This window comes from Mchenga conophoros, linkage group LG13, assembly GCF_057382185.1.
Source record: "Mchenga conophoros isolate Kocher_MC1m ecotype Shallow Benthic linkage group LG13, M_conophoros_male_GT1.1, whole genome shotgun sequence".
NCBI lineage: Eukaryota > Metazoa > Chordata > Actinopteri > Cichliformes > Cichlidae > Mchenga > Mchenga conophoros.
This window is the reverse complement of record NC_140538.1, coordinates 9623105-9636567: the sequence shown is the minus strand read 5'-3', so window position 1 is coordinate 9636567 and position 13463 is coordinate 9623105. Positions and strand designations below refer to the sequence as shown.

Sequence of the window (13463 nt, the reverse complement as noted above, 5' to 3'; positions counted from 1 at the left end):
CTATTCCTACTGTGTGTCGGCAGTGCATATTACACACATGGATTATATAGTTGCGAGTGTAGTCAAGATCAAACATGGGAAACCCCTGACCCGAAGTTAAAGTGATTTATACACCTACCTGACATTACCCTATTTTGTCGAAGTCTGCTCATCTCCAGCTCGCAGTTGCAGACAATGTGAGCACTAGAGCTAGGAGTAATTTCATTTCATCTCACCAGTTCTGTGATATTGTTATATTTTGCCTAAATTAGTAAAAGCTGTAGTTCATTAGTCATTTAGGGTATCAAAAGTCCTCCAACAATGTCTCTCAGTTTCTGTATGCAGATTACAGCAGGGCAATGCAGTGATTCCTTCTGTGTGTGCTTTTGAGCAACACCAAACCTTATCTCTAGTGCCTGCTGATATTCTATTTCAACAAACTCCTGCATAGAGTTTAAAATAGTGCAAATACAGTGTGGAGCCTGTGCGCCTTCTTCAAGACTGGCTGAAAAAAATTATAGTACGACCAACATAAATCTGCTTTCTTCACACTAAGCAAAGGGACAAAACACATCCAGTACTGTGTATAATAGGAAAAATTAAATGTATGGAGAAACATTAAAGAAATGATGTTACTCCATCTGTATTTTAGTCAATTCTACGTTGCTGGTGGACTGTTAGTGGGACTGCAGCAGCTCAGATTAATTAACTAAAGTGGACTCTGTTCATTCATCAGCGTGTTAATGGTCAATATTGTAAACGTCAAGGTGTCAGATGGAGGGACAAAAAAAATGCAACTCTCACGAGGTGAAGCTCATACTGTAAAGTATGTGTGTAAAATACATCTAAATGTGTGTTTTCATAGAGACTATCTGGAAACCGAGGCAGTCTCTGTGACATATAAACAGAATAAATATGAAACTGGTAATAATTTTAGGAATATTTCCAAAAAAGGTGAAGGTTGAATCAAAAAAAAAGAGCAGCAAGTAAGAAAAACTACAAATTTATTTGAGATCGTATGACACGTTTCTTTGTAGTGCCAAATGTAAGTAAACCTATTTGTCAAAGAAAGGGAAAAAATGTCTTTCTGGAACTCCCACAAACACAACTGATTATAAAACTGTGATTATTTGTGCTGGATTACTGCGATTTGACCCACCAGCCACAACATGTTTGCACCTTTATCACAGTAATTTTAAGTGTGATTAAGTGGGGAGTGTGTGACAATAGCAGCTCATTTTTTCCTGACAGTTTGTTGGAAGGATTGCAAGCATAACATATCAAGTATAAGAGGCTTGCTTGTAGATTTTAATCTCATGTCTCTTACAAAGACTGTTGGCAAAACTGCTAAATCGGTTACTGCAGTCAAAAACAAATGGAAAAATAGATAATCACATCTGAAAATGAATAAAGGGCCCTTTACATATTAAGGTAAAGATCTAGAGAGAAGTCCAGTTTTGTGACCACGAGATAAATGTCCTTAGTTTTGCAAACCATTCCATGATAGCCGGATAACTTTCTGTTGGATGGAGACCCTGCCTTGTGCTCACTTCACTCACCTTGGATCATAAAGACAGAAATACAAGACAAGGAAGGAAATATAAACAAGATTGCTTTGCAACTACGTCAAGTAGTAATTAGGCTGTCGCATTTGGGGGAACAGTGTTATTGTGTCCAAAGTTATAGTATAACATAAGTTTAACTGTACTGTTAATCGGAGGTCTAACAATGGAAAACAGGTGCCAGAAATGGTGCAGCTGTACAATAATTGTCTTCCCTGAATATTTATGTGAAATAGCCTGTAAATGATGTTACATTCTGTTAACATAATTTGCATTATTTTAACAGATTTGATTCAACTGCACAGTTGTAGTGAGATCAGCATTAAGTTAGAAGTGTTGCTTTAGTCCCAATAGTTAGAATAAAGTACACTACACAGAGACCAGTCCCTGGGGTTTGGTCAGTAGTGTGTTTTTAATTCTTTTAAATGAAAAGTGAAAATTGAATGCAGACCTGCAAAGCCTTATTCTGACAGCCACATAATTTAATTAGCCAACTCTCTTCAGGGTGAGTGCGTGAGAGCAAGTGTAGTATGATGGTTTCCAGTCTTCACTCTTCCACACGCACAGATGTGCAAACATGGCTGTGTTTGCATCACTTAAGAGGACACTGGCACACTTCCTGGAGACTCGCCCCAACCATAACCACTACTTACCTTAAACCGAGCCTTCTCCCCGAAATTAATTTACATCTACAGGAGACTTATTTTTCCTTACTAATAGTTAGCGGACTCCCTACATTGTGATAAACTGATTTTATGACTCTACAAAATGACTAATGCAAGTATACATGCACCCAATAAGCAAAAAAGTAGCAGATGTTATAGATTTTCCCTCTTGTGCAAAACAACTTCTATTCCTTCACTTGTTTTGACAGCTGCGTGCATGTGTGTGTGTGTGCATGACCATATCACAATTTGTGGTAAATGTCCCAACTCTCTCGTTCTGGTCTCTGGCTGAGCCATTTATCTCCACATCCATCTCTCGAGTCAGCAAGTGAACTCCTTTTTCTGTAAAAATGTAAGCGGAAAGCAAGTCCAGTGGAAAATAAATCACTCACTCCTGCTCTATTAGCAGAGTACTTATAGACTCACATAGACATACAGTAATTAAGCAATTGTATTATTTTTGTAGTTTCAACTGGAAAATTATGAAATAGGACATTTACAGTCACCATGCACAAGTGCACAGTGTCATTGCAGTATCTCACTAGCCCTTTGTGTAGATATTAAAATACACTTATTAACTCAAACAAAATGTAACTGACTCTCAGCACTGAAGAAACATATTGTGAAATAAAACCAGGACTAGTTTAATGCAAATAAAATCATAGAAATTATGTTTTTTTGTTATGTTTTCAATCAATACAAAATAAAAGTGAACATCAAGGACTGTGCTCATGTGTGTGTTGTAAATCAACCAAGCAAACAGGCTTTTTTTGACAGGATTGTTGTTTTCAAAGCTTTGAGCTGTGTTAAATGTTATGTGGTTTCTCTGCACTGTTGTAGGCGGCTTTTGCTTCATTTGATCACAAGGGATCAGTAAGCCAACTTAAAATGTTGATTTGTTTTGCTGCATGCTCTATGACGATGGGCATCTCTGAGCTCTGAAAGCTTGCCTCATTGCTAGTTTGAATATTAATAGTAGTTTTTCTTCATGTGCTTTCCAGTGTTTGCATATATATACCTTACTTTATTAACTGCCTATGGTGTGTGTTCTTAGCCAAATTAGACACATTTATTGGGAAGTAAAATTGAGAGATACAGACAAAAAAGGAAAACAATTTGCCAGAGAGGACTGACAGGAGGATAACTTATCCACTGCACAAGTTCCTTGTTTTCACCTTTGATCTCCAGCCAATTCATACATCTGGTGCTAAGTACTCTGAAACCTGCTTATCGCTGATGCAGGTTTCCAATTTATCAAAAGTGACAATAAGAGAATAAATCCATTCATCCATCAAGCTGCTTCATCTCCTTCCACCGATAATGAATAGAGTGATTTAACTGAGAAATCCCATGGTATAACCTTTGATCTTTAACCAGTAAGCAATTTGTGTTAACACTCACAGGCTGCACATAATAAATTAAAAGTGAACATCAGTTAGCTTCAGTTGCCCAACCTTCAATCCAAATCTGAAAGTGCAAGAAAATCCCTTCTTCCTTTAGTGTGTCAGCCCTCACAGAAAAAACACAGTATATTTGTTACACTGTAAACACCTAGCTGCCATAGCAGTACTGCAGATGGTGCTGCATATTGGAAAATTATGTGGACTCCTCTTTGCAACATTATGTCCTTGCATCATTTTGTTTTTTGTTTTTTGTTTTTTGTTTACAGTTTTTGGACCCTGACTCTTTCTGACTTTAACAAAAAAAAAAGTCTAAAAAGAACTTATCATTTACATTGACAGTATGCAGCCAGTTATGGCCACCAGTGAATGTCGGCCGTGTCTTGGGAGGCAGATGGGACTGTATGCTAATGAGAAGGTTAGCGCTGAAGTGTCCTTGGGCAAAATACTGAACCCCAAAATTGCCCCCTACATCTGTCTGAGTGTAGGTAAGCATGATAGTTAGAAAGTGCTTAAAGGAAACCACTCCCTATATTGAGAGATACAACGGATGTTACTTTTCTTTCATGAAATATATCAAAACCTAATGAGGTTAGAATTAGAACAATTACGCATGTGTGTCTGGAACAGCTCTTTTAAAAAACAGCCCCAGAAATGGAATCGCTCAGGAGCTCTCATGACACATTTTTTTTATTTTGCATTTCTGGATTTAGAGCATGTGTCCCTAGATTTCTGTTCTCATCTTGTATTTGATCTGTTTTTGGGGCCAGTGATTTTTTTTCTTCCTTTCACAGGATTTATTTATTTATTTTTGTTATTTCTTTGCAGTTTACTTCTCTTTGGCTATCTTGGTTTAAAAGCAAAGACTAAATTAGTACAGATACATTTCTTTTTATCTTCCAAGATCATGACTAATAGGCAGAGAAAAGCTGTTGCACTTCAGTTCTCACTGTAAATGGAACTTAGTCTTCATATGCAACAAAACTGCACAAATTTCCTGCTCTTTTTGTCTTTACAAAAACACAAAAAAAAGCTTTAAGCTTTGCTAAAATTCATCTTCCTTGAAAGAGAAAGAGCTACAGCTCCATACAAGGTGCATGGAAAAGAGCACAAAGTCTGAAGAGGTTAAAGCTCCAGCAGTGCTTTTAATATAAAGAACAGCTTCAGTGCATTTCGGCTTAATCGAGCACTGACATTGTTCTTTAAAAGCAAAATAACTTGTATCCTAAGAAAATTCTGTCATGGCTCCTGGGTCATTGACTCAGTATTTTGAGATTGTTCTCTTATTTCAGTTAAGATTTTTCTTATCTATGATATCCAGTGTGCTTATAATTATGTTTGGATTTTGTGCTTCAGTTCTAGTTTCCTGAATAGAATAGAACAGAATAGAATAGAATAGAATAGAATAGAATAATCCTTTAATTGTCCCACAAGAGGAAATTTGGTGTATCAGCAGCAAAAACACACATATACAAACAGAACAGGACACAGAATAGAAACACAATGTTTACATATTCACATCATGGACAATAGTTACCAAAATTTGAGGTGATGTTTTTTTTTATTAGCATTCTGCTTTGGGTAATTTGGTATAGTGTCTTGTTATTTTTCGTAGCCTTCCCTCAGTGTAGGAGTTCTAATGTTTCATTGTTTCCTTATTTTGCCAGTCCCTCATCTTCAGTTTTGTGGTTTCTTGTCTTGTTAGTTAGATTCTCTTCACCTGTGCCTCATTTTCCACAGCCGTGTCCTCTCCTCAGATACTTTGTGTGTTTTTAAGCCTTCAGTTTTCCTCAGTTCCTTGTCGTGTTCTCCTACATGCTCTGTGCGCCTTCCTTCTGTGGTTTCCCTTTTGACTCCAAGATTGCACTTCTAGCTCCAGCTTAGTTTTGTTTTGCATTTCCTTGAGTCCCAGTCTCATGAGTTTACCTTTACTCTGCATACTGGGTACTAAATCTGCCTAACGCATATCGTGATAAATTCAATCTGCTGTCACAAACACACAAACGGCATCAATTTAAAGATACAAATTCTTAATTTAAAAGGAGTGCCTTTGGTTGTTATCGCATCAAAAAAAAGTGTCAAGATGAATACTAAACTTAATTTTCTTAATGATTCATTTGGCAATCTGTCAAAACCGAAACCTTTCATATTTAAAAGTTAGAAAGCACAGCGATGATGCCATTAAATGAACTGATTAATATTTATTTATTTATTCATACAGAGATGCGATAATGTTAAATATCTTAACACATTCAGTTTTATTTTGATAAATGCACTCGGTAGGAGCTAAATGCAGATCCACTAAAGCAAACAGGGAAGACAAAGCACCCACTCATCCATCAGACTGGTTAATCTAGTCCTGTACCTTCAGTAAATTATTCATCAAACTTGTGTTTTTGTCCTGAGAGAAAATAATCACTGGAGTGAACGGGCACTCCCGTTGTATACCGCTTTCTTCAAAAAGTTGTTTACTTTTGAGGAGAAGCAGATTGTGGTAAAAGTGCTGCGAGTGTGAGCAGTTTGAGCTCTGGGGCTATTGTACAAATTAGTAAGGGTATTTATATAACGGATATAAAACACTATGTTTTTTCTCAGTGTCCTGAGATCCGACCTTATGCAGCTATGCTTTTGACAATAATCTCAAACCCTAAAAATGTAGCTTAAGCTGCATGCTGAAATGTCTTTCACAGCAATACCGAGTCTGAAACTAAGTGGGCCTCCACTTTAAAAGGGCAACAGACTAATTTATCTCCTTAGCTCTTAGCAGAATGATTAACAGCATCACCAAAGCAAAAAAATTTCTAGCCGTCCGGCCTGTAATAGGTGCAGTGTGAGGAGAAAGGGTGGGTTATAAATGGAAGACTGTAATTTATCTTGTTGCACGTCTTACAAAGTCTTTAATCACAGTGTTCACCTATGGTACTTTAAGATGGCTAAAGACATTCATCCTCAGGAGGAGATCCTGTCAGTTAGGGGACAACTGTAGAAATTTGTCTTAATAATGTGGTTGTGTACACTTTGTATACTGTGTCTGTTTTATATTGTGCAAACTTACATAAGAGAGCTCAGTTTCCGGGGATTTTAGCTGTGTCGTTTCTCCCAAAACTAATTTTAAATAAAAGCCAAGAGCAGAACATTTATAGTTGTGTAAAATGCTAGTGGCAGCTGCTCTTTAAACATAGTGTGCAGAGACGAGCAGGAAATACAAATTATTACATTATTTGTGAAAAAAAAACCCAGGTGATTTTAGAAATTCCTTGCTGCAAGTGGATCTGTATTAGAAAACATGTATTTCTTGCTGAAATAAGACATAAATTAACAAAAATAGTAAAAATAATAAATGAACTGGAGACTGGAAACATGAATGACGAGTCTTAATGATCAGCATGTTGTGTTAAAAAGTAACCTCAATCAAACGGAAAACATATGGTTCATCCTCAGTTAAAACACTTGCAACTAAGCATAAGGTTTCCAAAAAATTCATCTGCTAAAGGCCTTAAGCGTAAATATCTGCTAACAGCTTTCATCTTTTTCCATCTTTTCCACCGATCCACAAAGCTAGGGTTTCTATTGTCTGTTGTGTAGCCAAAACTGTAAGGCTCTTTCTTCAGACAGAGCCACAGAAACACTTTGTTTTAGTCTGTTTAGACTGTGCAGACAGGGTCCATTGTGACTTAGCACAGCAACCGTCATCCTAATAATTAGCCTTAAAACTAAATCTCATATGGTAAATTCTGTTTAAGCAAGTACAAGTTTCAAAAACTTTAACCTTGACCCCACATGCATTAAACTTTGTTTTTAATTATGAAAAAGTACTCATTATTTTAACAACTCCAAAGTTAGAGTGTGACATTCAATGGAAAGTAAATAATATCAGGCCTGTAATATTTTACTGACTATAATTTAACTGTATTTCTTGGCAGAGATTATACTTGTATGCTCTATGGGGTGTTATAAGATTGTGTAACAGAAGAAATAACCACCAATTTATAATTGGTTAATGCCTTTAACTTAGAAGCTCACAGAATCTCACCTGCTTCAGAGCTGGTAATGCTTGTGAGAAGTCTCAGATAAATTAAGGATGAACAAGCTAATCTGTTAGATTAAATGGTCAGGGTAAAGGTAGCTATCCAAACTTTTCTCCAGGTTCCAATTATTAGTGGAATACACACACGCACAAGCTACTGTAGCATGGTACATATTCACCTATAAACAGATTGCCAACGTATTATGCCTAGTAGTCTGGACAAACTGGTGTAAACAAGAAAATGAATAGATGATGGGAGGATATCTTTGAAAAGTGAGTGTCTTTTTAATTATTTTCATGTCCAAACCTAACTTACTTCTCTAATTGCTGTGGCTTTGTCTGTGGAAAAAGGAAGGGAAAAGAAACGACATACACCAATAAGTTTAATAAGAGTGGAGAATCATCTCTGGATTGTGAATTACATTGTATTTTTAGTCATGATCACAGCCCAATTTTTCCTTTGTTTTGATGATCGTTGCCGTGTGTGTGTGTGTGTGTGTGTGTGTGTGTGTGTGTGTGTGTGTGTGTGTGTGTGTGTGTGTGTGTGTGTGTGTGTGTGTGTGTGTGTGTGTGTGTGTGTGTGTGTGTGTGTGTGTGTGTGGAGCCAAAGTGGGAAGCTACAGAGATGTTGGACAATTTGACACAGATGTTTCGGTGAATTTATAAACACTAGGTTGTAGTAAAGAAATAACATCCACTACATTTGCAGTCCAGTTGTTTTTTTTGTCTAGACTTGTGTTTGTGTTTGCAAAGGGGGTACTTATCTACTCTAAGTGCACAGAAGCTCACTTTTCCTAAAGTTTGAAAAAGTTAAGTCTCCTAACTTTGCTAATGACTACATATGAACAGTTGAGAACCGAAACATTTTAGAGATCAAATTGTGCGGTAGCCTACGTTTCAGTGGCATAATTTAGCTTTATACATAGCTCATAAAATGATACATTTCATAAACTTTTGTGAACTCTACAGACATGTCTAAAGATTAAAAACCTACAAACTTTAAACTGTAGCTGTATACTTTCTGATAAAGAACTTTGCATGTCTTTATGCTGTTCAGTTCTAGTATCTAAAAAGGAAATATGAGCAGAGCGTCACTCCCAACGTTTCAGATACAGTCACAGTTTACTGCACTGGGCTTGGAATCAATTTTTAGCATGCAGGGCAGGAGAAGTTGCTTTCAAGTATATTTTTGGGTGAAAAATTTTGAATAGGTGTATATTAGATCTTTTTATAGTTTTGTAATTGAAATTAATTTTGGCATTATAGTAGGTTAATATGCTAAAACAACAGTCTACAGAATATTGCCAAAGGATATGTGTCATAAAGCGCAGACTGAACAGAATCAGAAACGGAGCAGCCCTGGGTTCCTCGGCGGCAGATATTCAGATACCTTCCAGTTCTCTCCCTTACTTCCTACTACTACTTCCTTATGTGGCTCAAACACTGATAAGTCTCCTTATGAGGCCTCGCGATGCTATGCGTCAATAGCCCATGAGGAAAGCCTGAGGGTGCAGGTGCTCTGTCTGCCACTGTGTTCAGAGCTGTATGTGGATTACTCTTGTGTAATATCATCACACGCACACACAAGCACACCGTTCGCCTGAGACGGATTCTATTCGCTCGAATTTGAAACGCTCCGTGTGAGATAAATGCAACATTTCTAAAATAGCAATCGCTGTGACCAAGATTCTTGTGCTTGACACAATGAGATACCTTCCTTTCGTGTTTTATTTACACCTTTTAACAAAATACACTGATTAACTAAAGAATATGGAGTAAACATACTCATAAAATATTCAACATAAATCTAACTAGTTCTAATGATTAAATGTGGCCAGAAAACAAAATGAAATGGCAAGTAAAACTTAAACTGGTTAGTAATATTCCTCCTGCTGTTGAGTCGCAAATTGAAGAGATGATTCAGCCGCCACTCTGGTTAAAAGGGAGTAGGCTTCTGCGTTCAGATGTTGGAGACACTTACAGCTTTGATATGAATTTGATTTGAATGTCAGCCTGATACATACATTACTATGCACCAACCTTCATCAGTAATGCAGTGTGTAGTAGCCCGAGAAAGAGCTCAGAGTTATAAAAAAAGATGCTGCTATTTAAGCAGTCCTGTGAATTGTTTGATGAAGTTCTTTTCACAACAACAGTTGTGAAGTGGTAGTAAATAAATCTAGTAGCGCTTTATAAATAGATTGATTTTTGATGAGTTTAGAAATGTTGTCAGTGTGGTATCAGTTGAGAGGGAGACATGCCCTCATCTCCTAGGAGTGTAAGTCTAACTAAGACATTTGATCCTTCAAAGGAAAATTTCCAAAGGCTTTTAGAAAATAATCAGACGTTGAGCATGAACATAACTGAAAATGTGTAATTGTAATTGAACTCAGCAAATGCAGCTCAGGTTGTGCTGCATATAACGAGAATGCACGCGTGGTGCCAACTACAACAAGTGCTGTAGCTAACTTATAAGGGTTTATTCTAAAACATTTATTTTTGATGTTGGAAAACGTATTGTGATTGTGATTGTGTTGCATTGTGTGCTTTTCTAACTACAGTACTAATGATGCCTAATAATATCAGATGACCGCTTAATGCAGCGTCTCCTTATGTTTTAACAGTTTCTTTATGTCTTTTCCTACACTTCATCATTTCCATGTTTTCCATGTCTTGCCCTGCATCCTAACAATATTTTTCTCTGGGTTTGTTCCAGTTGAGATGTTGCTGAGGCACTTTGTGGTTATGACCTCATCATCATGAGATGGAAAGGCTGGTGACTGCAGGCAGCTACAGAAGAGGTGGTGCTGTGTTGTGGTTTGCAGCTGCTGGTTCTTGGCAAAATAAATTGCACTGTGGAGATGCCTCAGGGAATTATTTGCTCAAAGGTTGAAAGGATGAACAAAAAAAGGAATTCAAGAGGTATTTGTGATTCAGACTGTGTTTGTCTGTAGTTGTGACTTAGATGTATCTCAGATCAAATTTCGTAATCGATGGAGAAACTGTTTTTAAAAAAATATTTATTTATTCTTTTTAATCAGAAATATCTTTTTACATCAGCGATTAATTTCCACAGTTTAAGGACTAACTGGTCTGGTTGACTGACACTGCTGAGTAACACTACAGTGTTTTAAAACCATTAACAGGCTGCCATTCATGGGGCGAGTGGGCTTCATGGCTATTGTCACACATTACAACCACGTAGTAAAATTTTAAAAAGTCGTTATTGCTGAGAACATGTCATTCATCAGAAATGTGCACACATTTTACATGATAGGAACTGTTTTTTCCCCACTTCTGAAATATACTACATCAGGAAAAAATGGTTTTTACCCTAAAATTCGCATGTTTTGAGCAGGGTTTTGAAAAATTTTCCACTAATCCGTCCTGAGTCATAGGTATGACTTCAGCAATGTTAGGGAACTTCTTTAGATGGTGTTAAAGAGCTTAACAGGCACCTCCTTGTAGGAATGTAATGACTCCGCTTCTGTTTGGAGAAACCCCAGATCTAAAGAGCTCCTCTTTTCTGTGTTTTAAGAGAAAGACATACTCCTCTCTTTTCTACTTTTTAAATGTATCCATACTCTGGCATTCATAGGAATTGGCATTAACACGAGTGGATAGAAACTACGTGAAAAATGAGTCATGCCTAGAAAACCCTGACCTTAGAAAATGTTGATATACACTAATTTATGTGCTTTGGGGTCCTTAGGGACTAGAAAAGCGCTATACAAATGCAGGCCATTTACCATTTACCATTTATTCCCTTAACTATATAAAGATTGGTGCCTGAATTTTTTTTTCTGTATGTGTAAGATTTGTAACATGTAACATTTCCATTCTACAACATGCAGTGGGAAGACTACATGTAGTCTTGTACCTACAATCTTGAATTTCAAGGCCTGATGTGGATGCTTGTCTCACCTACTTTTTCCCTGTACTTGTTTTGCTCTAACATTACCATTAATTAATAAACTAATTATCTAGCCTATGGAATTGATACATTTGGCTGTTAATTATTAAAAAAGAAGCATACACTATTCTTATGGGCCAATCAATAATCTAAAAGAAGCTTTGACAAATCAACACTTTTAATAGTCAATTAATAGTCAATATATGACCCCACACCCCTGCACACACACACACACACACACACACACACACACACACGCGCACACACACACACATAGAAAAAAAACATGAAAACATGACTTGGTTTAGTTTGACCTCTGTTACATTGAGGCAGTGATATTTGAGTGCTGAGCAGGAAGCAGGTTCTCATAGCCCTGTCTTTTTCCCCATGTTGAAAATGGTGGCACAGAATGTAAGATTGTAATGTATGAAGTACCAAGGAAATTTTGCTATGAAATAAAAAAATGTAATAAAATGCAGTTTTTCTTAAGAGTCATGGAGTTTTCAGGTATCATGTTTAGGAAATGCTTCAGTGAAGTGACACTTTTTAAAGCAAGTGGGTGATTGATCGGTGAACTGAGGAGTTTAATGTGGCATGGACATTCAGGTTCAGGTGTAATTTCTCGCACAATATGCCGATCAGTATGGTACATACAAGAGAGTGGACAGGAAAAGAGCTCAGTTTGTTCATATGGGTAATGCAGACGAAAAAAATACATTTGCAGTGTGTGTGTGTGTGTGTGTGTGTGTGTGTGTGTGTGTGTGTGTGTGTGTGTGTGTGTGTGTGTTTGTGTATTGTAAAAGGAACCGTGTAAACTTAAAAGAGGGACAAAGACCAAAGAAGGAAGAGTGCATGTGAAAAAGAGAAAGACAAAGTGGTGAGAGAGGGCGTATATCTTTAGCTGCCTATAAAGCTCTGCGTGCTTCTCATTTTAGGCAGAAGTGAATCCTGGCTGTAAGAAATGATGACAATACACTAATAAAGCATCTCAAACTGAGGAACTTGTCTGTTGTGTTTGTTGGTACACTTTAAGGAGCCACAGTTCACATTTCAATAAAAGATGTTCACATTCTGTACATTTGGTTTAGTTCATTCAGTTCACATTCCTTTTTCAGTTTGTTTTAACTGGACTGGCAAGTATAACTGGAAAGGAAAGAATAACTGAGATGTTTACTACAAATTGGGTATCTCTTTCCTGATCTATTAAAATATTTATGATGACAAAGCTTCAAATGGATAGGTGAATATCAGTGTTATTCAGGGAGTGTTGCTTCCTCTTGGCTAGGACATAGAGTGCAATTGTTGATAGCTTCAAATGTAAACTGTGTTCTCACACTTTTAGATGGACACTTTGGCTCCCAAATATAGACCTTTTTTTTTTTTACAGCATTGGCACTTAGATCAATTGAACTACAAGTGACATGATTATCTCAATTCTTTTCCTGGACCATGAACTGACTTGTGAAAATAAACAAATAAAGTGTTGTTTTTGTTTTTGTACAGATTATTTTAGAGATAGATTGTGACGATCATTTTCGTTATTATTATTATTAGCTATTTTTGTCATCACCACCTCCTGTGCTGACTTTTAAAGTATTTAATAAAAACTATAAAAATGAGGTGGGACGTCGGACATGCCAAAACAATCACACAACAGTTTTACCATTACCAGTGAACTGCAAGTGAGGCTAATATGATTAGTTTGAGCCAAATATGCATCCATAAACTTTCGAAATCTCAGTATAAAGCATTATTTCCTGAAAAATCTTTCAGCTATCTCCTCTGGAGTCCTGGAAAAACTCACACCTGAGTGCCCCTTTATTCTATAGTGTTCATTTGCTCTTCAGTGTTCTTCAAAGCTGTTGAGATCATACAAAACTGCTTAAAAGGTCAGATCACTAAATGGTTTGAAGGTAC

General features: G+C 36.9%; 1 long non-coding RNA gene across 3 annotated transcripts in view; it reads left to right on the top strand.

The window, feature by feature from the left end:
• The window catches only part of LOC146560827 (uncharacterized), a 77796-nt gene extending 65246 nt beyond the window's left edge, over positions 1–12550 (top strand). For all 3 annotated transcript variants that reach the window (XR_014894800.1, XR_014894801.1, XR_014894799.1), the window contains one exon: positions 10350–12550. This is a non-coding gene — a long non-coding RNA (uncharacterized LOC146560827). The remainder of the gene's footprint in view (positions 1–10349) is intronic.
• The last annotated feature ends 913 nt before the right edge of the window (positions 12551–13463 follow it).